General features: G+C 36.5%; 1 protein-coding gene across 2 annotated transcripts in view; it reads left to right on the top strand.

Moving 5' to 3' along the window:
* Positions 1-26,994, top strand: part of INPP4B (inositol polyphosphate-4-phosphatase type II B) — an 830,315-nt gene that overhangs the window by 324,879 nt on the left and 478,442 nt on the right. For both annotated transcript variants that reach the window (XM_004768441.3, XM_004768440.3), the window contains exon 3: positions 20,171-20,222. The gene's annotated coding sequence lies outside the window, so the exon portion shown is untranslated. The remainder of the gene's footprint in view (positions 1-20,170; positions 20,223-26,994) is intronic.

The raw sequence follows: 26,994 nt of genomic DNA, 5'->3' as shown, positions 1-26,994 counted from the left end.
AAATGGGTTTAATATAAAGATTAATTGTTTACAAAAATCTTTAACAATTTGGAGGAGTAGAAGTCAGGAAGCCACCACAGGACTTTTGGTGTCAAAGCTTTTACGGCACTCCAGGCTCCAGAGATCAGCAACTGCTGCTACCTTAGCTGCATTGCTGCCAAGTCACAGCCTCCCTCCAACCACCAAGCAAGTGAAAAACATGGGGTCCAACTGCCACTGACACCCACTTCTGCTAGAGCCCATCTGCACTTCTAAGTGTCATTGTCTCCCTTGCATTCTCCAGATCTCAGAATGAGAAATCTCCCTGGCAGAAACTAAATTGCATACAGAACATCGGAGTAAGGAAGTTGAGAAGTTGAGAAGTTCAGACTCTTGCTGCCATGTTTAGCAATTCTGACAAGGAAAAGAACATAGGAAGGGGATGGAAGTGGATCCAGTATCCAGAACAGACATTTTATGTTCATAAAGAATGCTTTCTGGAATCGTTCATTTCATTAAAAGCTTAGTGATTTTTTTCCCTTCTATATATTATATTAGTATTTATAAAAGTTATCTAAAATGTACTAATGATTTGATCAGAAATCCAAAGCCTATCTTTTCCAGTCAGCTCCCCCTACCCCCAAAGACCCCTTTAACCAAAGACCTTTAATAGAAGCACAAGATATAAAACAGATTTAAAAAAAATTGGAGTATTGGAGCTGGAGAATGGTGTGGGATTTTATTCAATCTGGCCAGTATCCTGCTCACCAGGCCCTCCCAGGCAACTTTACAGGGAGAATCAAATAAGAAACTTCGAGACTCCCTGGTCTGGATTGAGTAATGAAGATTTTGTTCTCACATCAACAAGACAATGTGAGAAAGAATAAATTGAGGCAAGGGGAAGGAGGCAGCAGTAATTTAAATTATATTTTCCAGACTATTGATCAAGTATTTTGATTGAACTGGCTGGTTAAGCTCAACTTGAGCTCGGCTACCGTGACTTCTGTTGAGTTGATCGTCTGTTATAATTGACCTCATTGACAGACTGGTTGACCTAATACAAATAAATCTTCAAAGACAGTAACCTTTTGTCTGGTCACATTCCTCACTCAAATATACTTTGAAACATGTTTTGCTTCAGTCAGAAATGCTTTTTTGTTGTTGTTGTTAAATTGCCATGTAGGTATGCAAAATAAATGTCATCCAGCTGTTTTATGACCTCCCCAGACACTCAGGTATCTGGGTGACAAGTACAGCAAACATGTAGCAGGTGGTGTGAGCGGCCTGAAGCAAGTCTTGTATTCTCAACCTGGAGATAATCCAAACTTTCTGGTTTGTGAAAGGAGGAAGAGCTCTGGTTCACATCTGTTATCTTAGAGCCATGATTAACAAATGAACATCTCCTCAGGGTGATGTGTGTGTGTGTGTGTGTGTGTGTGTGACAGAGAGAAAGAGAGAGAAAGAGTTGGCAGGGAGAGGGGGAGTTGTAACTTTTCCCCCGATGTACAGGCATATCTTGGAGATATTGTGGGCTCTGTTCCAAACCACTCTCATAAAGCAAATATTGTAATAAAGCAGGTCAAATGATTTTTTTTGTTTCCTAGTGCATATAAAAGTTATACATGCACTACACAGTAGTCTATTAAATGTACAATAGCATTATGTCTAAAAAATGTACAAACCTTAATTTAAAAATAACTTGTAAAAAATGCTAACTATTAGCTGAGCTTTCAGCAAGTTGTAATATTTTTGCTAGTGGAGGGTCTTGCCTCAATGCTGGTGGCTGCTGACTGATCAGGGTAGGAGTTGCTAGAAGTTGGGATAGCTATGACAATTTCTTAAAATGAAGTTTGCACATCTATTGGCTCTTTCTTTCATGGTAGATTTTTCTGTAGTATTTGATGTTGTTTGATAACACTTACAGTAGAATGTCTTTCAAATTTGGAGTCAGTCCTCTCAAACCCTGCTGCTTCTATATCATTGAAATGACAAGAAAAGATTTAGAATATTACATAAACTTGGTTGATATAGCAGCACTAAATTTATGTAATATTCTACCCATCTTTTGTTGTCATTTCAACAATCTTTGCAGTATCTTTACCAGGAGTAGAGTCTATCTCAAGAAAACACTTTCTTTGTTCATCCATAAGAATCAACTCCTCATTGACTGTTAAAATTTTATATAAGATTGCAGCAAATCAGTCCCATCTTCAAGCTCCACTTCTAATTCTAATTCTCTTGCTATTTCCACCACATCTGCAGTTACTTCCTCTATTGATGTCTTGAGCTCCTGAAAGTTATCCCTGAGGGCTGGAAATAGCTTCTTCTAAAATTCTATAATGTTGACATTTTGACTTCTTCCCATGAATAATTAGTGTTCTTAATGGAATCTGGAATGATGAATCCTTTCTGGAAGTTTTTTAATTGACCTTTCCCAGATCAGAGGAATCTCTATTTATGGCAGCTAGAGCCTCATGAGATATGTATTTCTTAAATAGTAAGACTTGAGAAAGTTGAAATGACTCTTTGATCTGTGGGCTACAGAATAGATGTTGTGTTAGCAGGCATGAAAAAACATTCATCCCATTGTACATTTATATCAGAGCTTTAGGGTGGCGAGGTATATAGCCAATGAGCAGTAATATTTTGAAAGTAGTCTTTTTTTCTGAGCAGTTGGTCTCAATAGTGGGCTTACAGTACTCAATAAGCCGTGCTGTACAGAGATGCACTGTCATCCAGGCTTTAGTATTCATTTGTAGAGCACAGACGGAGTAGATTTAGCATAACTCTGAAGGGCCCTGGGATTTTTTGATTGGTAGATGAGCATTGGCTTTAACTGAAAGTCATTAGCTATATTAGCCCCTGAGAGAGTCAGCCTGTTCTTTGAAGCTTTGACATTAGGGATTAACTTCTCTTCTCAAGCTGTGAAAGTCTTCCATATCATCATCTTCTAGTAAAAGGTTGTTTCATCTACACTGAAAATCTGTTGTTTAGGGTAGCCATTTTCATGAATTGTCTTGGCTGGATCTTAGTGCAGCGTCCACATTAGCCCTTGTTGCTTCTTTCATTGGTATTGTGGAGATGGCTTCTTTCCTCAAACTTCATGACCCATCCTCTGTCAGCTTCCAGCTTGTCTTCTGAAGCTTCCCCACCACTCTCAGCCTTCATAGAACTGAAGAGAATTAGGGCCTTGATGTGGATTAGGCTTTGGCTTAAGGGAATGTTGTTGCTGGATTGATCTTCTATCCAGACCACTCAGACTTTCTCTACATCAGCAATAAGTCTGTTTCACTTTTTGCTTAGTTTTGCTTTGTTTTTAAAGATTTTAGTTTAGAGAGAGCGCACAAGCAGGGGGAGCAGCAAAGGGAGAAAGAAGCAGGCACCCCGTTGATGTGGGGCTTGATCCCAGGACCATGGGATCATGACCTAAGCCTAAACTGAACTACCCAGGCACTCCCGCCCCATTTCTCTTCCTTATTTTTCATGTGTTCACAGAAATAATGCTTTTAATTTTCTTCAATAACGTCATGTGCATTTACAACTTGATTAACTGGTGCAAGAGTCCAAGATTTCAGCCAGTCTTGGCATTCAACATGCCTTCCTCACTAATTTTAATTATTTCTAGCTGTTCATTTAAACTGAGAGATGTGTGACTCCTCCCTTCACTTGAACATTTAGAGACCATTGCAGGGTTGCTAACTGAATGAATTTTAATATTGTTGTGTCTTAGGGAATAGAGAGGCCCAAAGAAGGAGAGAAAGATGAGAAATGGCTAGTCAGTGGAGCAGTCAGAACATGCACAATACCAGTTTTTTGCTGTCTCATGTGGTTGCAGTTTGCAGCATCTTAAAACAATTACAATAGTAACATCAAAGACCACTAATCACAGATCACCATAAAAAAGTATAGTAATAATGAAAAAGTTTGAAATATTGGGTTAAGTACCAGAATGTGACAGGAGACACAAAGTGAACAAATGCTATTGGAAAAATAGCATTTTCCAATAATGCTTGATGCGGAGTTGCCACAAACCTTCAATTTGTAAAAAACACAGTATCTGCAAAGTACAATAAAATGAGGTATGCCTGTACAGAAAAAGAGGCCCAAACAGAGCCAGGATCAAGCTCATGTAATTTCATACTTCAGCATTGTCTCTTTTTTTTTTCTTTTTCTGAATCTTTTTGTGTCCATTGGTTAAAAAAAAAAAAAAGAAAGAAAGAAAGAAAAAGAAAAGAAGTGCCATTCATAACTATAAAGATCTTCTTGCAGCATCTAAGTTAAAAGAAGTCATATTTCCATAAAGAATTTATTTTATTAAAACAATTTGGTGAAAGACTTCCTTAACCTTCATGCTCATGCCTGCAATATGGACATGTGAAGTACTTCTCATCTTGAAATTAGCTAAAATTTCAAAGTAGCTTTTTCGCCAAGGTGCAATTTATATGCTTTTTGGTGTTTACAGCAAGTGAATCTTTCCAGTTCTTTAAGGCAATACTTAGTATGAGTCATATTTTCTGCAACTGACATATTCATTCAAGGCATCTTTTTATGATATCACAAAGACTTATGATACCCAGTGTTACAAATATTTAGGCAAGATAAATGGGAGTTTGCTTGAAAGATTATAGTTCAAGAATTTAGCTTCATGGTTATGTAAGTTCCTATTATATCTGATTTTAAATATGTATATACTCACATACATAAAATCCTGATGCATTTACTAGAATATAGTTAGAATGTCAACATTATTTTTATAAGTTTCTGCCCTGTCACTGAGTTTGCAAGAAATTATTTTTAATGTATTACCATTTTTAACACACTCCAGATTGTTGGCTGCCCTTCTTGCCATGTGGGTTTAACCAATTTAGCAGTCGGTGTTGAATGTGTTCCATATTTAAAAAAATAATGCTTACAAAGAAGGAGTATGGGAAGCCGCTTACATAAGGATTTAGGTAGATGATTAACAGTGAAAGCGAAGCTGTGCTTTTTGGTGCTTGTCCTATAAAGGTCATTCATGATGATCATTTCCCAGAATCTTTAAAGTTCAGGTGAGGGGTTTCTTGTTGTTTTTTAAGGTTTAGAAATTTAAAAAAAAAAAAAAAGATTGGGAATGAAAATTTTCTTGAAATAAGAATTTATACATCCTGTACTCTAGCTTACTGTAGTTTTTTATTGCATCATTTTGAAATGAAGATTTGAAAAATTCTAGGTAAATTTTGAAGTAATTATTAAATATTTCTGGAGTCTGTGTGGTAAGATATTTTTCAGTTTCCTTCCCTTCCTGTCTGTCTGTCTCTCTCTCTTTCTACACATATGTAGGCTTGTGTGTGTGTGTGTGTGTGTATAACATCTGCTATCTGAGAACTGGCTTATCTTCTGTTTTTGTTCATTCAGGCAGCATCTTAGATATATGTATGCAAACTCCATCAAAAGTACCTACTTTGACTTCTTTTTAAGAAACTTCTCTGCCCCCTCTCATACCCGACCTAGGCCCTATTTCTCTCACTTCCCATTCTCATCTCTGGAAATTTGTGTCTGCTGATATTCCAGAGCTTAGCAGTTTTCAGTTTGAATATGTACACATTGCTTAATTCGAAAGTATTCCCTTGCTATTTATGAATCACAGCCATTGTGCTGTTAATTAAGCATGATTACCATAATATCTCTTATTTCCTGAAACTTATGTCTAGTAAACCCCTTGAAAATTATTTGGGATTGGTTGGAGTAGTTTCAGATGGAAAAATGAAAGTTACATTAAGAGAGAGCCAAATTTCTATAGCACTCCCCTCAGATCAGTCCAATTCAAACCTCAGACGGAGGTGTTCTGGGAGCTGGTTACACACACTGAAGTCCAAGATGATTGCCGCATGTGTGGGAGACACGTACTACTTCATTTTCTCTCCCTTCTCTCTCCAGAGTTCAGCATAACCAAATGTAGGAACAATAACAGAATTCCAATGGGGTATTTTTTTTTTTAATTTGAGTATAGTTGACACACAATGTTACATTAACTTCAGGTGTACAGCATAGTGATTCAACTTCTCTATACCTTATTCTATGCTCACCACAAGAATAGCTACCATCTGTCATTATACAACACTATTACGATGTCATTGACTATATTCCCCATGCTGTGCCTCTTATTCCCCTGGTTTATTCACTCCGTTATGGAAACCTGTATCTCCCACTCCCTTGCACTCATTTTGTCCATCCTACCACTCTCCTCCCCTCTGACAACAATAGTTTGTTCTCTGTATTTATAGGTCTGCCTCTGCTTTTTTGTTGTTTATTCATTTGTTTTATTTTTTTTTAGATTTAACATATAAATGAAATCTTATAGTATTTTTCTTTTTCACTTTAATACCCTCTAGGTGCATCCATGTTGTTGCAAATGTCAAGATCTCATCTTTTATTATGGCTGAATAATATTCCATTATCTATATATAAATTTTTATATATGTCACATTTTCTTTATCCATTTGTTTATCAGTGAACACTTAGGTTGCGTCCATATCTTGGCTATTGTAAATAATGCTACAATGAACACAGGGGTGCATATATTTGGCTTTTTAAATTAATTTTTAAAAAATTTTTATAGGGCACCTGGGTGGCTCAGTGGGTTAAGCCGCTGCCTTCGGCTCAGGTCATGATCTCAGGGTCCTGGGATCGAGTCCCGCATCGGGCTCTCTGCTCAGCAGGGAGCCTGCTTCCCTCTCTCTCTCTCTCTGCCTGCCTCTCTGTCTACTTGTGATTTCTCTCTGTCAAATAAATAAATAAAATCTTAAAAAAAATTTTTTTATAAACATATAATGTATTTTTATCCCCAGGGGTACAGGTCTGTGAATCACCAGGTTTACACACTTCACAGCACTCACCATAGCACATTGGGGACCGTCCCCAATGTCCATAACCCCATCACCCTCTCCCAACCCCCCTCCTTCCAGTAATCCTCAGTTTCTTTTGTGAGATTAAGAGTCACTTACAGTTTGTCTCCCTCCTGATATTTTGCTAAACATAGTACCCTCTAGTTCCATCCATGTCGTTGCAAAAGGCAAGATTTCATTTCTTTTGATGGCTGCATAGTATTCCATTCTATATATATATATATACCACATCTTCTTCATCCATTCATCTGTTGATGGACATCTAGGTACTTTCCATAGTTTGGCAATTGTGGGCATTGCTTCTATAAACATTCAGGGGCATGTGCCCCTTCGGATCAGTACGTTTGTATCCTTAGGGTAAATACCCAGTAGTGCAATTGCTGGGTCATAAGGTAGCTCTATTTTCAACTTTTTGAGGAACCTCCATGCTGTTTTCCAGAGTGGTTGCTCAAGCTTGCATTCCCACCAACAGTGTAGGAGGGTTCCCCTTTCTCTGCATCCTTGCCAGAATCTATCATTTCCTGACTTGTTAATTTTAGCCATTGACTGGCGTGAGGTGGTATCTCATTGTGGTTTTGATTTGTATTTCCCTGATGCCGAGTGATGTGGAGCATTTTTTCATGTGTCTGCTGCAAAGAAGACATCTTTGCAGAAATGTCTGTTCATGTCCTCTGCCCATTTCTTGATTGGATTATTTGTTCTTTCGGTGTTGAGTTTGCTAAGCCCTTTATAGATTTTCTATTCTAGCCCTTTACCTGATATGTCATTTTCAAATATCTTCTCCCATTCTGTCAGTTATCTTTTGCTTTTGTTAATTGTTTGTTTGTTTGTTAACTGTTTGTTTCCTTTGCTGTTCAAAAGCTTTTGATCTTGATGAAATCCCAATAGTTCCTTTTTGCACTTGCTTCCCTTGCCTTTGGCGATGTTCCTAGGAAGAAGTTGCTGCAGCTGAGGTCCAAGAGGTTGCTGCCTGTGTTCTCCTCAAGGATTTTGATGGATTCCTTTCTCACATTGAGGTCCTTCATCCATTTTTAGTCTATTTTCATGTGTGGTGTAAGGAAATGGTCCAGTTTCATTTTTCTGCATGTGGCTGTCCAATTTTCCCAACACCATTTGTTGAAGAGGCTGTATTTTTTCCATTGGACATTATTCCCTGCTTTGTAGAAGATTAGTTGACCAAGGAGTTGAGGGTCTATACCTGGGCTCTCTATTCTGTTCCATTGATCTATGTGTCTGTTTCTGTGTCAGCACCATACTGTTTTGATGATGACAGCTTAGCAATAGAGCTTGACGTCTGGAATTGTGATGCCATCAACTTTGGCTTTCTTTTTTAATACTCCTTTGGCTTTCTTTTTCAATATTCCTTTGGCTATCCAAGGTCTTTTCTGGGTCCATATAAATTTTAGGATTATTTGTTCCATTTCTTTAAAAAAAAATGGATGGGATTTTGATAGGGGTTGCATTAAATGTGTAGATTGCTTTAGGTAGCATAGACATTTTCACAATATTTGTTCTCCCAATCTGGGAGCATGGAACATTTTTCCATTTCTTTGTGTCTTCCTCAATTTCTCTTGTGAGTACTTTTTAGTTTTCTAAGTACAGATTCTTTGCCTCTTTGGTTAGGTTTATTCCTAGGTATCTTATGGTTTGGGGTGCACTTGTAAATGGGATTGACTCCTTAATTTCTCTTTCTTCTGTCTTGCTGTTGGTGTATAGAAATGCAACTGATTTCTGTGCATTGATTTTATATCCTGACACTTTGCTAAATTCCTGTATGAGTTCTAGCAGTTTTGGAGTGAAGTCTTTTGGGTTTTCCACATAAAGAATCAAATCATCTGCAAAGAGTGAGAGTTTGACTTCTTTGCCAATTCTAATGTCTTTTATTTCTTTTTGTTGTCTGATTGCTGAGGCTAACACTTCTAGTATTATGTTGAATAGCATGACATCCCTGCCATGTTCCTGACCTTAGCAGAGAAGCTTTTCGTTTTTCTCCATTGAGAATGATATTTGCGGTGGGTTTTTCATAAATGGCTTTGGTAATATTAAGGAATGTGCTCTGTATCCCTACACTTTGAAAAGTTTTGATTAGGAAGGGATGCTGTACTTTGTCAAATTCTTTTTCAGCATCTATTGAGAGTATCATATGGTTCTTGTTCTTTCTTTTATTAATGTATTGTATCACATTTATTGATTTGCCGATGTTGAACCAACCTTGCAGCCCTGGAATAAATCCAACTTGGTCATGGTGAATAACCCTTTTAATGTACTGTTGGATCCTATTGGGCAGTATTTTGGTGAGAATTTTCACATCTGTGTTCATCAAGGATATTGGTCTGTAATTCTCTTTTTTGGTGGGATCCATGTAAATGTTTGGTAGAATTCCCCTGGGAAGCCGTCTTGCCATAGACTTTAATTTGTTGGGAAATTTTTGATGACTGCTTCAATCTGCTTACTGGTTATGGGTCTGTTCAGGTTTTCTATTTCTTCCTGGTTCAGTTGTGGTAGTTTATATTTCTCTAGGAATGCATCCATTTCTTCCAGATTGTGAAATTTGTTGGTGTAGTGTTGCTCATAATATCTTCTTATAATTGTTTGTATTTCTTTGGTGTTGGTTGGGTTCTCTCCTCTTTCATTCATGATTTTATTTATTTGGGTCCTTTCTCCTTTCTTTTTGATAAGTCGGGCCAGGGGTTTATCAATTTTATTAATTCTTTCAAAGAACAAGCATCTAGTTTCATTGATTTGTCCTATTGTTTTCTTAGTTTCTATTTCATTGATTTCTGCTCTGATCTTTATGATTTCTCTTCTCCTTCTGGGTTTAGGCTTTCTTTGCTGTTCTTTCTCCAGCTCTTTTAGGTGAAGGGTTAGGTTGTGTATTTGAGACCTTTCTTGTTTCTTGAGAAAGGCTTGAATTGCTATATATTTTCCAATCAGGACTGCTTTCACTGCATCCCACAGATTTTGAACCATTGAGTTTTCATCATCATTTGTTTCCATGAATTTTTTCAATTCTTCTTTAATTTCCTGGTTGACCCATTCATTCTTTAGAAGGATGCTGTTTAGTCTCCATGTATTTGGGTTCTTTCCAAATTCCCTCTATGTGATTGAGTTCTAGCTTCAGAGCATTGTGGTCTGAAAATATGCAGGGAATGATCTCAATCTTTTGATACCAGTTGAGACCTGATTTGTAACCCAGGATGTGATCTATTCTGGAGAATGTTCCATGTGCACTAGAGAAGAATGTGTATTCTGTTGCTTTGGAATGGAATGTTCTGAATATATCTATGATGTACATCCTGTCCAATGTGTCACTTAAGGCCTTTATTTCCTTGTTGATATTTTGCTTGGATGATCTGTCCATTTCAGTGAGGGGAGTGTTAAATTCCCCTATTATTTTGTATTCTTGTCAATGAGTTTGTTTAATTTTGTTATTAATTGGTTTATATAGTTGGGTGCTCCCATTTTAGGGGCATAGATATTTAAAATTGTTAGATCTTCTTGTTGGACAGACCCTTTGAGTATGATATAGTGTTCTTCCTTATCTCTTATTATAGTCTTTGGCTTAAAATCTAATTGATCTGATATAAGGATTGCCACCCCAGGTTTCTTCTGATGTCCATTAGCATGGTACATTGTTTTCCATTCCCTCACTTTAAATCTGGAGGTGTCTTTGGGTCTAAAATGAGTTTCTTATAGGCAGCATATTGATAGGTTTTGTTTTTTATCCATTCTGATACCCTGTGTCTTTTGAATGGGGGTATTTAACCCATTTACATTCAGGGTAACTTTTGAGAGATATGAATTTTGTGCCATTGTATTGCCTGTAAGGTGACTGTTACTGTATATTGTCACTGTTCCTTTCTGATCTACTACTTTTAGGCTCTCTCTTTGCTGAGAGGACCCCTTTCAATATTTCCTATAGAGCTGGTTTGATGTCTGCAAATTCTTTCAGTTTTTGTTTGTCCTGGAAGCTTTTTATCTCTTCTTCTATTTTCAATGATAGCCTAGCTGGGTATAGTATTCTTGGCTGCATGTTTTTCTTGTTTAGTGCTTTGAATATATCATGCCAGTTCTTTCTGGCCTACCAGGTCTCTGTGGCTAAGTCTGCTGTCAATCTAATATTTTTACCATTGTATGTTACAGACTTCTTTTCCCGGGCTGCTTTCAGGATTTTCTCTTTGTTGCTAAGACTTGTATATTTTACTATTAGATGATGGGGTGTGGACCTATTCTTATTGATTTTGAGGGGGGTTCTCTTAACCTCCTGAATTTTGGTACTTGTTCCTTTTGCCATATTAGGGAAATTCACTATAATAATTCTCTTCAATATACCTTCTGCCCCCCCCTCTCTTTCTTCTTCTTCTGGAATCCCGATTATTCTAATGTTTTTCATCTTATGGTGTCACTTATCTCTCAAATTCTCTTCTCATGGTCCAGTATTTGTCTCTCTTTTGCTCAGCTTCTTTATTCTCTGTCATTTGGTCTTCTATATCACTAATTCTTTCTTCTGCCTCATTTATCCTAGCAGTGAGAGTCTCCATTTTTTATTACACCTCATTAATGCTTTTTTTATTTCAACTTGGTTAGATTTTAGTTCTTTTGTTTCTCCAGAAAGGGCTTTTTTCTCCAGAGAGGGATTCTCTAATATCTTCCATGCCTTTGTCGAGCCCGTCTAGAACCTTGAGAATCATCATTCTGAACTCTAGATCTGACATTACCAGTGTCCGTATTGATTAGGTCCCTAGCCTATGGTACTGCCTCTTGTTCTTTATCTTTGTAGTGACTTTTTCTGCCTTGTCATTTTGTCCAGATAAGAATATATGAAGGAGCAAATAAAATACTAAAAGGGTGGCAAAGACCCCAGGAAAATGCACTTAACCAAATCAGAAGAGACCCCAAATCATGGGGGCGGGGGTGGAGAAAGGGGATAAAAAGAATTTCAGAAAAAAAAATTTAAAAAAGAAAACAAATAAATAAAAAATATAAAAAAGAAAAAGAATATATATATATATATATATATATATATATATATTAGACTCGTGACTAGAACAGGGTCACTCACTTAATTTTGGGAATATTTTGGTCTTTTAGAAGAAACTACCTCCCCAAATTTTAAAGAATGAAAAACTTATATAAGTGTAAAAACCCTGAAGTGATGGAATATGCCATAAGATGAAAAAAAAAATTTTTTCCTAATTTCTATAAAAGGAGTTGGTAAAATAAGTTGGTTGGGAGAATAAAGAAAAAGAAAGTGGAGAGAATTTGCTCAGGCCGGAGACTAGAACAAGCCGGAGCTAGATTTAGGGCATATTTTGATCAATTAGAAGAAATTGCACCCCAAATTTTTTAGAGGAAAAAGCTCTATGTGTATACAAAAACTAAAGTTATATACAATGATGGATAAAATATGAATATAATAACGAAGGTTCAAAAATTATTTTTTTATGAAAGGTATCGTTAATATAAACTAGTTGAAAAACGTTAAAAGAGGAAAGGGTAAAAGTTAAAAAACTTTAGCAGAAGAAAAAAAATTAAATTAACTGCAAGACTAAAGAATCATGTGGAGAAAGCCATGAATTTCATGCTTTGCTTTCTCCTCCTCTGGAATTCTGCTGTTCTCCTTGGTAAGTGAACTTGGTCTTGGCTGGATTTCTTGTTTATCTTCTAGGAGAGGGGCCTGTTGTAGTGATTCTGAAATGTCTTGCCCGGGGTGGAATTGCACCATCTTTACCAGGGGACAGGCTAAGTAATCTGCTTGGGTTTGCTTTCAAGAACTTTTTTTTTTTTTTTTTTTTTTTTTGCTTTTGAGAATTTTTGTTCCCTGAACACTTTCTGTAGTGTTCAGGAGGAAGGAAGTGAAAATGGCGGCCTCCCAAGCTCTGGCCCGGAAGAGTCGAGAGTTCAGCTCCCCACTCCTCAGAGAAAAGCACTCAATCACCCCCATCTCCCTGATCTCCCACTGTGCTCTGAGCTCAGGCACCCTTTGACCCATTCAAGGTAACCTGGAGCTGAGAGCTCACTCCTCAGCTCTGTCTCTGTAACCAGCTTCCTGCTATAATACCTGCGAGCTCTGCAACACTCAGACACCCCTGATCCTTCTGTGACGCCAGGGGGCCAGGGGCCACGCTGACCCCACATGGGCTTCACTCCAGTTTAGCCTCTGGAGTGATGTCCCTCAGTGGAGCAGACTTTTAAAAGTCCTGATTTTGTGCTCTGTTGCTCCGCTGCTTGCTGGGAGCCAGCTCCTCCCCCGAGGTCTTTCTTCCCGTTGCTTTGGATTCACTTCTCCGCCAGTCCTACCTTTCATAAAGTGGTCAATTTTCTGTTTCTAGAATTGTTGCTCTTCTTCTCTTCGATTTCTTGTTGGATTTGTAGGTGTTTACAATGGTTTGATAAGCTATCTAGCTCATCTCCTGCTACCTGATGTTGTCTCAACCTGCTACTTCTCTGCCGTCTTGACTCCTCCAGGGGTGCATATACTTGAATTAGTGTTTTCGTTTTCCTTGGTTAAATACCCAGTACTAAAATTTGGGGATCATTTATTATGTCTGTTTTTTTCTCTTTTTTTCTTACTTTTCTTTTTTTAATTTAAATTCAATTAGCCAACATATAGTACATCATTAGTTTCAGATGTAGTGTTCAATAATTCTTCAGTTGTATATAACACTCAGTGCTCATCAATCATGTGGTTCCTTAATGCTATTTTTAATTTTTTGAGGAACCTCAATACTGTTTTCCACAGTAGCAGTACCAACTTATATTCCCACCAACAGTACACAATGGTTTCTTTTTCCCCACATGCTTGCCAACATTCATTTCTTGTCTTTTTTATTTTAGCCATTCTGACTGGTGTAAGGTAATATCTCATTGTGGTCTTGATTCAAATTCTTCTGATGGCTAGTGATGTTGAGCATCTTTTCATGTGTCTGTTTGCCACCTGTATATCTTTTTTTTGGAAAAATATCTATTCAGATGCTCTTCCCATTTTTGAATTGGGTTTTTTAAAGATTAATTTCAGCATTGAGCAAATGGCTAATGACTTTTACCTTTGGAGCAATATATTTGGTATCAACAGAAAGCTATTTAGACAGTTGATGAAGGTTATTGATATTAACAACATGATAGTATTTATCAAACTAAAATAATTTTTCCGAAATTAATCACTTAAGAAAGGCATAGTATATTCTCTAGACTATAATTTTTTTCAAGTACCTCCAACTTTTTCTGTAAAATGTATCTTATAGGTGTTAACTATTGACTACCATGAACCATAAGAGTATACACTATAAACATCAGTTTCATGGACCACAATTTGGTTTTTAACATCAACAGAACATTGAAGGGGAAATGCAAGATTTGTGCAAGACATTAGGTGTGGCTAAACATCATACTGAATACTTGGCCAAAACGAAAAACACGTTAGGTAAAACTATAGCTCATTTCCAATACATGAGATAGAAGTAATGCTTGGCTGTCTACTTTTGGTGGCAGGAACACAGTTTTAAGATCATAATAACAGGAGCACAAGGAAGATAAAAAGTTAACCTTTAGAAATCCCCATGGAATAGTAATAAAATGTCAAACTATAAGAAAAAAATAATAGCAGAAGTTTAAAAAATATTTTTACTAAGAGTAATTATATATTATTTATTAAATTGCATTAAATCCCATCTGTATGCCCAGTTCTATGTTAGGTTTGGAAATACAGAGATTCTTACAGTCTAGCAGGATAGACAAGTATGTGACCAGTTAATCCTGCCTGGGAATTATGAGGGCAGGTTATTTGAAGGGGGGAACTGCATCTTCAAGTAGGTATAGGGATTTTTCTAGACAAATGAGGCAACTCTGAAAAAAAAATATTTGTAAAGTTGTAGGTGAGGAAGAACATGAGGTATTTTGGAAACTGTACACTTATCAGCTGAAACATAGGCTTTTATAGAAGATAATTAGAAAGCGCCAAGGCCTGATATGCCATGTGTATCTGCTTCCTTGATTAGAGCTTATCCTATGAAAATAGATCAATGGTACAAAGGTTTTGTTTCATCCTTTAAATGAGTTTACTTGTTTAGCTACTATTTTTGTTTTTGTCTTTCTTTATCATGTTTCCCCAAATCAAGTGGTCTCATGAATCATTATACACATGCAAATGAGGAAAAGTCTATTGAACATTTTACTCTTAAAAATATCATTTGCAGGGGTGCCTGGGTGGCTCAGTTGGTTAAAAGTGTCCATTTGTTTCAAATTTCCACAAAGTGATAGGTCACATAGATAGGAGCAGAGGTTTAGATGTGAGAGGGCTATGCATTTGAGAGATGAGGTAAGTGAAATCTAGAAAAGTTTAAGTGACCTGCCCTTCGCCAGAGGAAGCCAAGAAAATCAACATCAGCTCTCCCATCCTTGGCTATTTTGCCTTCGTGTAGTCAAGTTCGTTGATGACAGGAGGGAAGATCCTAGCTTTCCAGATGCTGAGAAGTGCAGGAAGAGGCATCTTCAGTTCTGGAGAGGCCAGGGCACGCTACTCTATGTGCAGCTGCCACGTCTTTTGATTTCAGAAGATAACAATTTCTACTAGGAGGAAAATAAAATCTAAAATTGTAGAAAGACAGGAAATTATGATGACACAGTCTTTTGTTGATTTTCAGGTGGTTAATTATCAGTTGAATTAATGGTCATTTATCTTTTCCTGCTTAGAAATTGTTCAGTTCCAATTTTGAGAAGTTAAAGTCAGAAATGTTTTCTGAAGTGGAAAATGGAGAGAAGGAGGAGAGCTAATTACCAAAGTATAGACAGAAAAGAGATTTAGCAAATCAGCTAACATTGTTTATAGAAATATTAAATATAAGACTTTAGTTTTCATGAACCAAGTATTGAATGTTTAATTCTTATACAGTTAATTGGGAAACTTACTTTTGGACTATTAATCTGTCAATAGTTTTTCTTGCTTTTGAAAAAATAGGGCAATTATGATATAACTATACAGATGGTCCACAACCTATGATGGTTCAACTTTCTACTTTATGATGGTGCAAAGATGATTCAACTTCAGTAAACATCATACTTTGAGTTTTGACTTTTGATTTTTTTCCTGCGCTAGTGATATACAGTAGGGTACTCTCTTGTGATACTAGGTAGCAACAGTGAACCACAATTCTCAGTCACCAGGCACTCACAAGTGTGACTGCTGATACACTTACAACCATTCTTTACCCATATAACCATTCTGGTTTTCACTGTTAGTACAGTGTTCAACAAATTACATGACACATTCAATGCCTTACTATAAAATAGGCTTCATAATAGATGATTTTGCCCAATTGTAGGCTACTGTAAGTGTTCTGAGAATATTTAGAGTAGGCTAGGTTAAGCTACGATGTTCATTAGGTTAGGTGTATTATATGCATTTTTGACTTAAGGTATTTTCAATTTATGATGGGTTTATCGGAATGTAATTCCATTGAAGGTCGAGCTTCCTCAATCTTCTGTATAGTTTGTATACAGATCCTCTGTATAGTGATGACACTTTTTAGTCTTACAAAGTTTTGCTCTGTGGAGATGAATGCAGTCAGGGAAGGGTAGGAGCAGACCCCTCTAAGTCAGGTCCTAAAATAAACACCATCCTCATCCAAGTTGAAGGCCAGCATGGGACTGGGGATATTACACATGATATAAATATATAGACTTTGGAGAAATGATGGGATATCCAGTTGAAAATTTTCTAAAGGGAATTGGAAATAACAGTTTGAAAATTGGGGTTGAGTATGTATGTTTTGGCTCTTTTTTAGAATTGATAATGGAAGCCTGGAGACTGAGAAAAATTTCCATGGAAAAAGAGTATGGGGTGGGAAAAAAGAGGATGATAGGGACGAACTTGGGAAATGTCTATACACATATAATTTATTGATAATAATACATATTATACATTGTATTACATTTATATATAATATATTATATAAATTATATGTATTATGATATCTGTTATATAAATTGTTTATATTAAATAATACATTATATATATACATATATATACATATACATGTATACATTATATATATATAAAATTACCATAAAAACAATTACAATTAAGGAAACACTAGGCGCCAGGCAGTCTGTATGGATTGGCTCATTTTAAACTCACAATCCATTGAAATAACTAATGAGATTAACCCTGTATTACAGATGAGAGAACTGCTATAGCTTGATTACTTTTCTTGCACTTCTACTTAATAAATGAAGAATAATAGCCATGGCAAAGAAACTGCTCACTTTTGCTCTCCTGTCATAGAGATTACTTTCATTTATGTACAGACCCTCATAAGAAGTGTCTAGAGATCTGCCATGGGTACAGAAATGGTAGATTGCCTGAAGTGAAGGGAGTACCTGCTTGGAAATTTGTTTTTGTTTAAATGACATAAAATTGTTGACATTATCTGGAAGCAAGAAAATCAGATTTAGCTCTCTCCATGTAGGTGGATGAACTAAATTCTCCTTCAGCTTCTCTCTATCATGGAGTTGTTACTTAACTCAAGGAATAACAGCAGCAGATGAAAGATGTGTTTCCAGGTGCTCAGAGAACTTTTGTTGAATCACCAACTGGATGATGACATTTCTAATGTTTGGGATTCCTAGACAAATTGTACATAAGTGTAGTCATTTGTACAATCCCTCACAATGATATGTGCTTCTTTTTGGTAATGCATGAAAATTGAAGTTGTTTTAGATATTTTAATATGAGCATAACACTGGAAGACACTAGAGAATGAACTCTTACTTCCCAGACAATGTATTTTAAGAACAAATGGTATTATTTTCAGTAACAATTAAATATGCTATACCTGTGAAAAAGAGTACAACAGATGTACTTGCTATTAGATAATTATAGAAATATATATAGTTTTCCTCTCTTAGGTTAAAAACATTACTAGAAAATTTGAAAAAGATGTAAAGGTAAGAATAAATCAAAACCTGATGACATTATATAATCTTTGCATACTTGGATCTATTTTATTCTGTGATGCCCATATGAAAAATATATATATACATTTATTTTTATTTATTTATTTATTTGAGAAATATATCTCTCACATACACACACACATATATATATATATGTACATACATATGAGTGATATATCTCTCAAGAAGAATTTTTTAAAGATTTTATTTATTTATTTATTTATTTATTTGACAGAGAGAGAGAGGGAGATCACAAGTAGTCAGAGAGTCAGGCAGAGAGAGAGGGAGAAGCAAGCTCCCTTCTGAGAGAGATCAGAGCAGAGAGCCTGATGTGAGGCTCAATCCCAGGACCCTGAGACCATGATCTGAGCCAAAGGCAGAGGCTTAACCCACTAAGCTACCCAGGTGCATCGGCATAATACAATATTTGAAAGTATTTTTGATGGCTTGAATTTGCAAGTATGGATCATATAGGATGGGCTATGATATGGTAGAGAAATAAACAAATTCAAGATTTAAAGACTTAGAAGACTTAGAAGAACAAAAGACTTAGAAGAACAAAAACATATTTCTCACTCAAGATACATGTCTACAGTGGATTGGCCAGGGTGCTAATCAAAATCTTTACAACTGGAAACCAAGATGAATGAGTGTCTACCATTCCCAGCAAAGTCAGCCAGTGGCAGTGGCAAAGAAACCTTGCAAATTGTGCACTAGCTATCAAAGCATCTACTCAAAGATTACACCCATAACTTCTAATATTTCATTGGTCAGAGCAAGTTCATGGCTATGTTATCCTAATAAATACTATCCTACTGTGTGCATAGAAAACGGGGGAAAGGAAATATTTGGTTGACTGGCACTGATGATTACAACACTGGCCCTGGTTCTATGTGTTCAAAGAGGCAAATGTGAGGTTTGGATGTTTACAAATTGTCACCACAACTTTCAAAGGCAGGTTGTATTATTGCAGCTTATAAACACATTATTTCATTTGTTTAAGTATTTTGCTAATGAGATCAAGGTGAAATTTTTATTACAATTTTTCTCTGTTTCACCTCACTTTGTTTTAAAAAGTATAATATGGGAATTGAGATAAGTTATGAAGAATGGATTTTTTCCTGGGGTGCTCGGAGGGCTCAGTGGGTTAAGGATCTGATTCTGGATTTTGGCTCAGGTCATGACCTCAGGGTTGTAAAATCAAGTCCTGTGTCCATGAAGTCTGCTTAAGATTCTCTCTTTCTCCCTCTACCCATCTCCCCTGCTCACCTCTGCTTATGAACTCTCTCTATATAAATATATAGAGAGAGACATATATAGAGACATCTATCTATCTATCTATCTATCTATCTATAGAGAGAGAGAGAGAGAGAAAGAAATAAAATGGATTTATTCCTTTTTTAAAAAGTCAACAACAATTCTTGCTATGTTCATAGGGGGATGTTGACCAACGTGAACTTTAAAACTCAACGTTATTTTTATTATTTGATTTTTAGAAGTATTTTTGTACATTTTAGAATCCAGGGCAACATTGATTTCTATTTGATAACAATCAAGATAAATGTTTGAAAGCCTATTGTTTTGAATCTTTAAGCTAAATAAAGATCAGACAAAGAGCTACTGTACAGTCCTCCTAGAATGATTCACAAATTTGTCCTACACTGATTTGAAAGCAAACTGTCTTTTAAGAAAAACTTTATGATTGTTGCAGAGCAGGGAGAACATTTGTCTTGTGTATGTATTCATCCAACTGAAATAGAACCCATTCAAATTGTAAGACTGAGGATATATTTGCAATACATTTTGAACATTGCCCTCCAAAGATAAAAGGGTGAATGGCACAATCACTTTTTAGACCTATAATTTTAGGCACCATGCACTGAAATGATTTTCTGATTCACTTATTTCTCGAGTCTCTGTTTCTGCCATGTGTTTCATTTGCTTTCTAAGTGCATTAATTAGTGGCCTCTGAATCTCTTTCTTTGCACTAATGTAAAAAAAAATCCTTATACTTACTATTATGGTTTATAGCTCTTAACATACAGGAAAAAAAAAGGTAAGGTTTTCCACAAACCAATAAGGCAGGAGGTGAACAGACGAATGGCCTTTGAACAAAATTAAAAGATCTGAATTTATCAAGCTTCTTTTCATCCAATTATCCATTTCACAATTATAGTTGATTATTTAAATTTCTAGATTCTAAATATGTTTCACTTTTACTCAAGTATTTTGATATATTCTGTTCTTACTCTTACTCTTCTTTTATAAAATGTTTCCTTTGCTTTGTGAATAATTTATACATGCATTTATCTTTCTTTAAATAGTTACTGAATATCTATCTTACTTTGTGGCAGGCTGCTGAGCTTTAACTGACGTGGGTCCCTCCCTCTTGAAGCTTGCTGTCTGGTAAGAGAGACAACCATTCATTAAATAATTGCACAGTTTAAAGTTGCTACTTTCCTAAGTTCTGCAAGCTAGAGGAGTATGGGATTAGAGCATATAACAGGGAGAACTCCTCTTGTTGGAGTAGAGTGGAGTGGTTGGAGAAGTGTTCTCTGAAAAAGAACAGAAGGGTTAGAGATCTGAAAGAGAGATGAACTAGGAGCATGCGGGTGTAGTGTCCCATCAAGGGGCACAATCTATGCAAAGATGGTGGGATGGTTGGAAGCAGAGTTAGTCCTGAAAAGGACACAACCAAGAGCAGTAAGAGGAGCAGGGACCCCCTCCTGAAGAGGATGGAGAGGCCAGTGACAGGTCTTTACAGGTCTCCAGTGTTTTCATTATCCTGTGAACTAGGAGGCTTTTGAAAGTTCTTAAGCTGAAGAATAATATGTGATTGGAGTTTTGAATAGGATCATTCCAATTGCTCTGCAAAGGAGGATTGGACCTGGGAAAGATCAATGTGGAGATAAGGTGGGAAGATCTTGTTACTATTGGGCCACAGATGACTAGATGACTCTAGCTTGCGTCAGATGGTAATGGTGGCAACAGGGACAAGTGGATATATGCTAATAATAATCAGAAAATAAAAGGAAGTTGATGAATTGAAAATAGGAATTAGATATCTATAACACAATTTTCTGAGGTCTATTCTCAGTGCAGCATGACTCAGGCTTCAATGTTTGGCTGTTGAAACAAAAGTATTAAAACAAAACATCATTTGTTTAAAATATTCTTGTGCATTAAAGATGGATGAATAATATATATGCTTATTAATTCTATCCAGCTTAATCAATGCATTAAAATCAATTTTTGCAAAGAAATGGAGAACTGTTCTTTGTAAATGGCACTAGCAAATCCTTTGTGGAGAAGCAGTCCCCCTCTGTCTAGTGTCTTGCTTTATTTGGCATGGACTTTCCCCTTAGCTTGAGACTGTGGAATTGACAGAAACTGTGACCTTCATACAGGCTTGTTAAAAAATCTATTCAAGAGAAATTGTATTCTGTTCAGAGAAGGACAGTGCCATTTTACTCAGGTGTGGATTAGATAATAGTAAATCATGTTGTACTAATGTTGAAAGCTACATCATCACATTGGACTCATAAAAGAGAAATTATTTCTCATAGACTATACAAATGTGCACAAGCAGCTACAGGCGGTCAATTTGTCTAACACCACTTCAAGTTTTTAAATTTTCTTTCAAGTTTTTGGTGCTAGATAACCATTTTTATTTATATAAGGTTTATCATTCTTCTGACTGATAGCCAAGGACTTCCCTAAGTCACAGTATTAGTTTTCCAGGAAAATCTATTCATTCTGATACAAAAATCTTTCAACTGAGAAGTTAGATGAAGGCTTCCTCCAGTTTCCTTCCATTCTCCCCCCTCCCTCTCCCCCTCCTCCCCTCTCTTTCCCCTTCATTTTTCCCCTCCCCTTCTCCATCACCTTCCTCTTCTTTTCGTTTCTGTTTTAAAGAGTGACCACTTACCTTGGTAATGACTCTTTCACACCCACATCATTTATCCATCTGAATATCTATTGACTTTTTCAAACTATATCTGGAATCCAGACAATTCTCACCCCCTTCACCATTACAGCTCCCATCTAAATCAACATCATCTCTATTTTATGTTATTGCAATGACCATCTGACTAGTCTTCTGGCTTTTAAGCTTGTCCTCAGGTTATAGTCTCCCCATAGTTGCCAGCGATCCCTGAAAAATGTCACCTGTATTATAACATTCCTGTAAGTAAATGGTTCTTTGGCTGCCCATTTCAGAATAAGGGCTATTTTCCTTTCATAGTCCTTAAGGCACTGCATTATTACTGCCCTCGAGCTCACTCTCTGACCTCCTCTCCTCCTCTCCTCCTCTCTAGGAGCACCCTGCCTTCCTTGATATCTCTCAGACATTCTAAACATTCTCCCACATTAATGTTGCTATTTGTAATGCCTCAATGTTCTGCCTCCAGACACTGTGATTTGTTTCTTCACTTTCATCAGGGATGTACTCAATTATTGCCTGATCACAAAGGCCTTTTCTGACCACCTTGTCTAAAACAGTATCTGTCATACCATTCTTAATTACTTTTCCCTGCCTTTTCTTCATTGTCTATATAAATCTCCTAATATAGATGTGTGTTTATCTATCTCTTCATTTTTATTTTCACTAGAATTAAGCCCTGTAAGAGCTGGGACTTGAACTTCTGTTCAGCCTAGCATCTCCAGCATTTACAATGGTGCCTCAAGTGTTCAATTACTTTTGGTTTAAGGGAAAAATATTGCTATAGTTCACATTTTCTAGGAGCTGGAAAACCAAAAACTGATTGTTCCTTAGAGACTCCAGAAGAAGCGCATCTCTGTCCACAATCTGATTTTAGGATGTCTGACCTCTAGATCCATAGGAAAATACACTTGTGTTTCTTTAAGACACGAAAGCTGTGATAGGTTGTTTCAGTAGCAATAAAAACTAATAAACATATGGAGATGTCTAAGATGCAGCCTCATAATCCTTTTTAACTCAGTGCTTCAGGCATGTATGTATGGATTAGAATTAGCATACATGGTACTCATTATATTGTTCACTGGATTTTCTTTTGGGTATATGGCAAAATTAACTGTTATTGCCCCCTTAAAGTGAAGTGTGACCATGTGACTTTCTTAGAAAGACGACTAGTTAGTGAAAGTAGCATGTGTAACTTCCAAGTAACATTTCTAAGCCTTTGCAAATTTTGCCATACTGCCATTTTTCTTGTTATTGGAGTGTAGAAATTTTTTAAAGATTTACTTATTTATTTGAGGGGTGAAGGAGCAGCAGAGGGAGAGGGAGAGAGAATCCCAAGCAGACTCCTCATGCTAAGCATGGAGCCCAAGGCATCTCAATCCCCCGACTCTGAGATCACAACCCTGAGATTGCAACCTGAGCTGAAACCAAGAGTCTGATGTCCAACCAGCTGCACCACCCAGGCCCTCCGTGAACATATAATCTTGATCAAATGTACTCTCCATGAGGCTGGTCTCCTGACAAAACAATGAGCACATTCCCTCAGAAAACACCAATGGACTTGTAGTGTGAATGAGAGATCATTTTGTGCAAGCTGTTGAGATTTGAGGGCTACTTTGTCAACGTAGCAAAATCTAGCCCAAAGGTTCTCAAAAGTTTTTTTTTTCTCCAATTTTTTTTAATATAATTTTTTATTTTTTATAAACATATATTTTTATCCCCAGGGGTACAGGTCTGTGAATCACCAGGTTTACACACTTCACAGCACTCACCAAAACACATACCCTCCCCAATGTCCATAATACCACCCCTTTCTCCCAAACCCCCTCCCCCCAGCAACCCTCAGTTTGTTTTGTGAGATTAAGAGTCACTTATGGTTTGTCTCCTTCCCAATCCCATCTTCTTTCATTTATTCTTCTCATACCCACTTAAGCCCCCATGTTGCATCACCACTTCCTCATATCAGGGAGATCATATGATAGTTGTCTTTCTCCGCTTGACTTATTTCGCTAAGCATGATACGCTCTAGTTCCATCCATGTTGTTGCAAATGGCAAGATTTCATTTCTTTTGATGGCTGCATAGTATTCCATTGTGTATATATACCACATCTTCTTGATCCATTCATCTGTTGATGGACATCTAGGTTCTTTCCATAGTTTGGCTATTGTGGACATTGCTGCTATAAACATTCGAGTACACGTGCCCCTTTGGATCACTACGCTTGTATCTTTAGGGTAAATACCCAATAGTGCAATTGCTGGGTCATAGGGCAGTTCTATTTTCAACATTTTGAGGAATCTCCATGCTGTTTTCCAGAGAGGTTGCACCAGCTTGCATTCCCACCAACAGTGTAGGAGGGTTCCCCTTTCTCCGCATCCTCGCCAGCATCTGTCATGATCATAGGATCTTTTTTACAATCTTAAAATTTCTTGACATCCCAAAGAGTTCTTGTTTATGTGGGGTTATCTATCAATTTTTATCATGCTTGCAATTAAAATAGACATCCTTAAATAATTCACGTAAAAATAAATCCATTTTATGTCCACATAAAAATATTTTAAGGAAAAAACTATAGTTTCCAAAGCAAAAATAGTTTTATGAGAAGAGTGGTCCTTTTATACATATTTGTAAATATTTTAAATGTTTAACTTTATATGAGCCAGCTGGATTCCCGTATCTGCTTTCACAGCATTCAAATTTGTTGTGGTTGAAGTATATGGAAAAGATCCAGCCTCATGTAATTATATTATATGGTTGTAAAGGGAGAAGTATTTTAATACCCTTTTCAGATAATTGTGGATATTCTTCTTTGATACTACACTAGAATTCTGTAAGTAGTAGTTTTTTAAAAGTGAATTGTAATGTGGAACTGAAATCATATTAATGAACTTCTCATACTGCTAACATAAGATCCGTTGGTCTGTCTTTTTTTTATTATTCAAGTATAGTTAACATACAATATTAAATTAGTTTCAGGTGTACAATATAGTACTTCAGCAATTCTATACATTTCTCAGCATTCAACCATAAAATTCGCAGCAGAAAACATAAGCAGTAATTTCTTTGATAGAAGCCATAAAAGCACTTTTCTAGATATGCCTCCTCTGTCAAGGAAAACAGAAACAATATTAAGCTATTGGGACTAAATCAAAATAAAAAGCTTCTGCATACCTAAGGAAACTATCAACAAAACAAAAAGGCAACTTACTGAATAGGAAAACATATTTACAAATGATGTATTTGATAATGGATTAATATCCAAAATATATAAAGAACTTACTCAACTCAAAACCAAAACAAAACAAAACAAAAAACAAAAAAAACAAACACCAAAACAAATAATTTAACTAAAAAGGGCAGAGGAACTGAATAGACATTTTTTTCCCCCAAAAAAAAGATGACCAATAAACACATGAAGAGATGTTCACTGTCACTAATTATCAGAGAAATGCAAATCAAAACCATAATGAAATATCACTTTACACCTGTCAGAATGGCTAAAACCATTGGTCTATCTTGCACTTTAAATGGACATGTGCCTGTCTCTGGAAAAACATCCATTTGGTCAACTGAAAAACCTTGATTCACTGAGTTTTGCAGATCTTTTACATGTTAACACATTTCTTTCTTTTTTTTTTAAAGATTTTATTTATTTATTTGACAGACAGAAATCACAAATAGGCAGAGAGGCAGGCAGAGAGAGAGGAGGAAGCAGGCTCCCTGTGGAGCAGAGAGTCCAATGCGAAGCGACATCCCAGGACTCTTGGGATCATGACCCGAGCCGAAGGCAGAAGTTTTAACCCACCTAGCCACCCAGGTGCCCCAACACATTTCATGATACAATATCAAACCCAACATTCTTTCGTATTGCTAACAAAACCTGTAAAAGAGATTTTTATGTATCAAGAAGTTGTTAAGACACTATTGCCAGATACAAGTTTTACAAAATTCTAACATTGTTTTAATATTCAAATTCCACTGAATTTGTTTTCCTTGAAGTAACAAAACTCACTATTTTCAAGAAATACTCAGTTCTGCAAATATCAGCAAAATACTCAAGCCTGCCTAAGTATAGTTTTTAGGTTAATTATTCTTTCAAGTAAAAGTGGTTTGTAATGAAAAGAGCAGATAGTTCAACTTGCAACGCAAGCAGTAGTTCCCATAGATGACCATTATGAACACTGCTGCTAACATGGCTCTTAATGATCTCTGCCCCTAGGAAATCATGCTTTTGTGTCATTCTTTCTCCTTGAGAGAGTTGGAGCTGGTGACTTGCTTCTAACAAATAGAGTATGGCAAATGTGAGGCAGAGTCACTTCTGTGATTGGATATAAAAGACTATGATTTTCATCTTGCTGAATTTCTCTGGTTCTTCTCAAATGCTTGCCCCCATAGAGAGAGCAACCTGGCAAGGAATGGAGAGTGCCCTCCTAGCCAATAACTACAGGGAACTGAGGTTCTCAGTCCAAGCACCCCAAGTAATTGAATCCTACTAACAACCACATGGATAAGATTGGAAATGGGGAAAGATCCATTTCTCGCCAGTTAGACTTTGACATGCTTGTGGTCCCAGGTGACACCTTAATTACACCCTTGTAAGAAACCTGAACCAGGGGACCCAGCTAAGCAGTACATGAATTCCTGACCAACAGAAACCAAGATAATAAATGTATGTTGCTTTAAGTTGCTCGGTGTGGGCACAAACTGTTCAGAAATAGATAACTAATACAACTATCTACTTCATCATATAAAAGTATACAATTCTACCTTTAACTCTATGTTTAATTTTTGTCACAGAGAATATTAAAGCACGTCTTTAAGTTCCAAGATGTAATGTAAGCATTACGAATTTTTACTAATTCATCAAAGATATTCTTAAAATAAATTTTGGTGCATGTTGATGAAATACACAAAATCTGCTAGTACGCATTGGTTCTACTGCCTCAATTTGTTCTAAGCATCGAGTAATTTTACCCATTATTGTATTTGTACCATCATTTGGCCACACAGTGAAAGGACACATGCCAACATAGTAAAAAAGATGAATAATGTATTGAAAATTGCTTTGATTTCACAAAGATCCTGAAAAGTTCCCTGGGATCCCTAGGGCTCCTAGGATTACACCTTCAGAGTTGCTGCTATAGACTATCCCAATTATCACATCAGATGAATTGTTAATTTGCCATCCCAAGTCTATATATTACAACATAGGAAGTTGCTCAAGGGATGGCAATGC

The sequence above is a fragment of the Mustela putorius genome, unplaced genomic scaffold (genome assembly GCF_011764305.1).
Source record: "Mustela putorius furo isolate JIRA1106 unplaced genomic scaffold, ASM1176430v1.1 tig00000083_pilon_pilon_pilon, whole genome shotgun sequence".
Classification (NCBI taxonomy): Eukaryota; Metazoa; Chordata; class Mammalia; order Carnivora; family Mustelidae; genus Mustela; species Mustela putorius.
The sequence above is the reverse complement of the archived record's forward strand: the minus strand, read 5'-3'. Positions and strand labels throughout refer to the sequence as shown.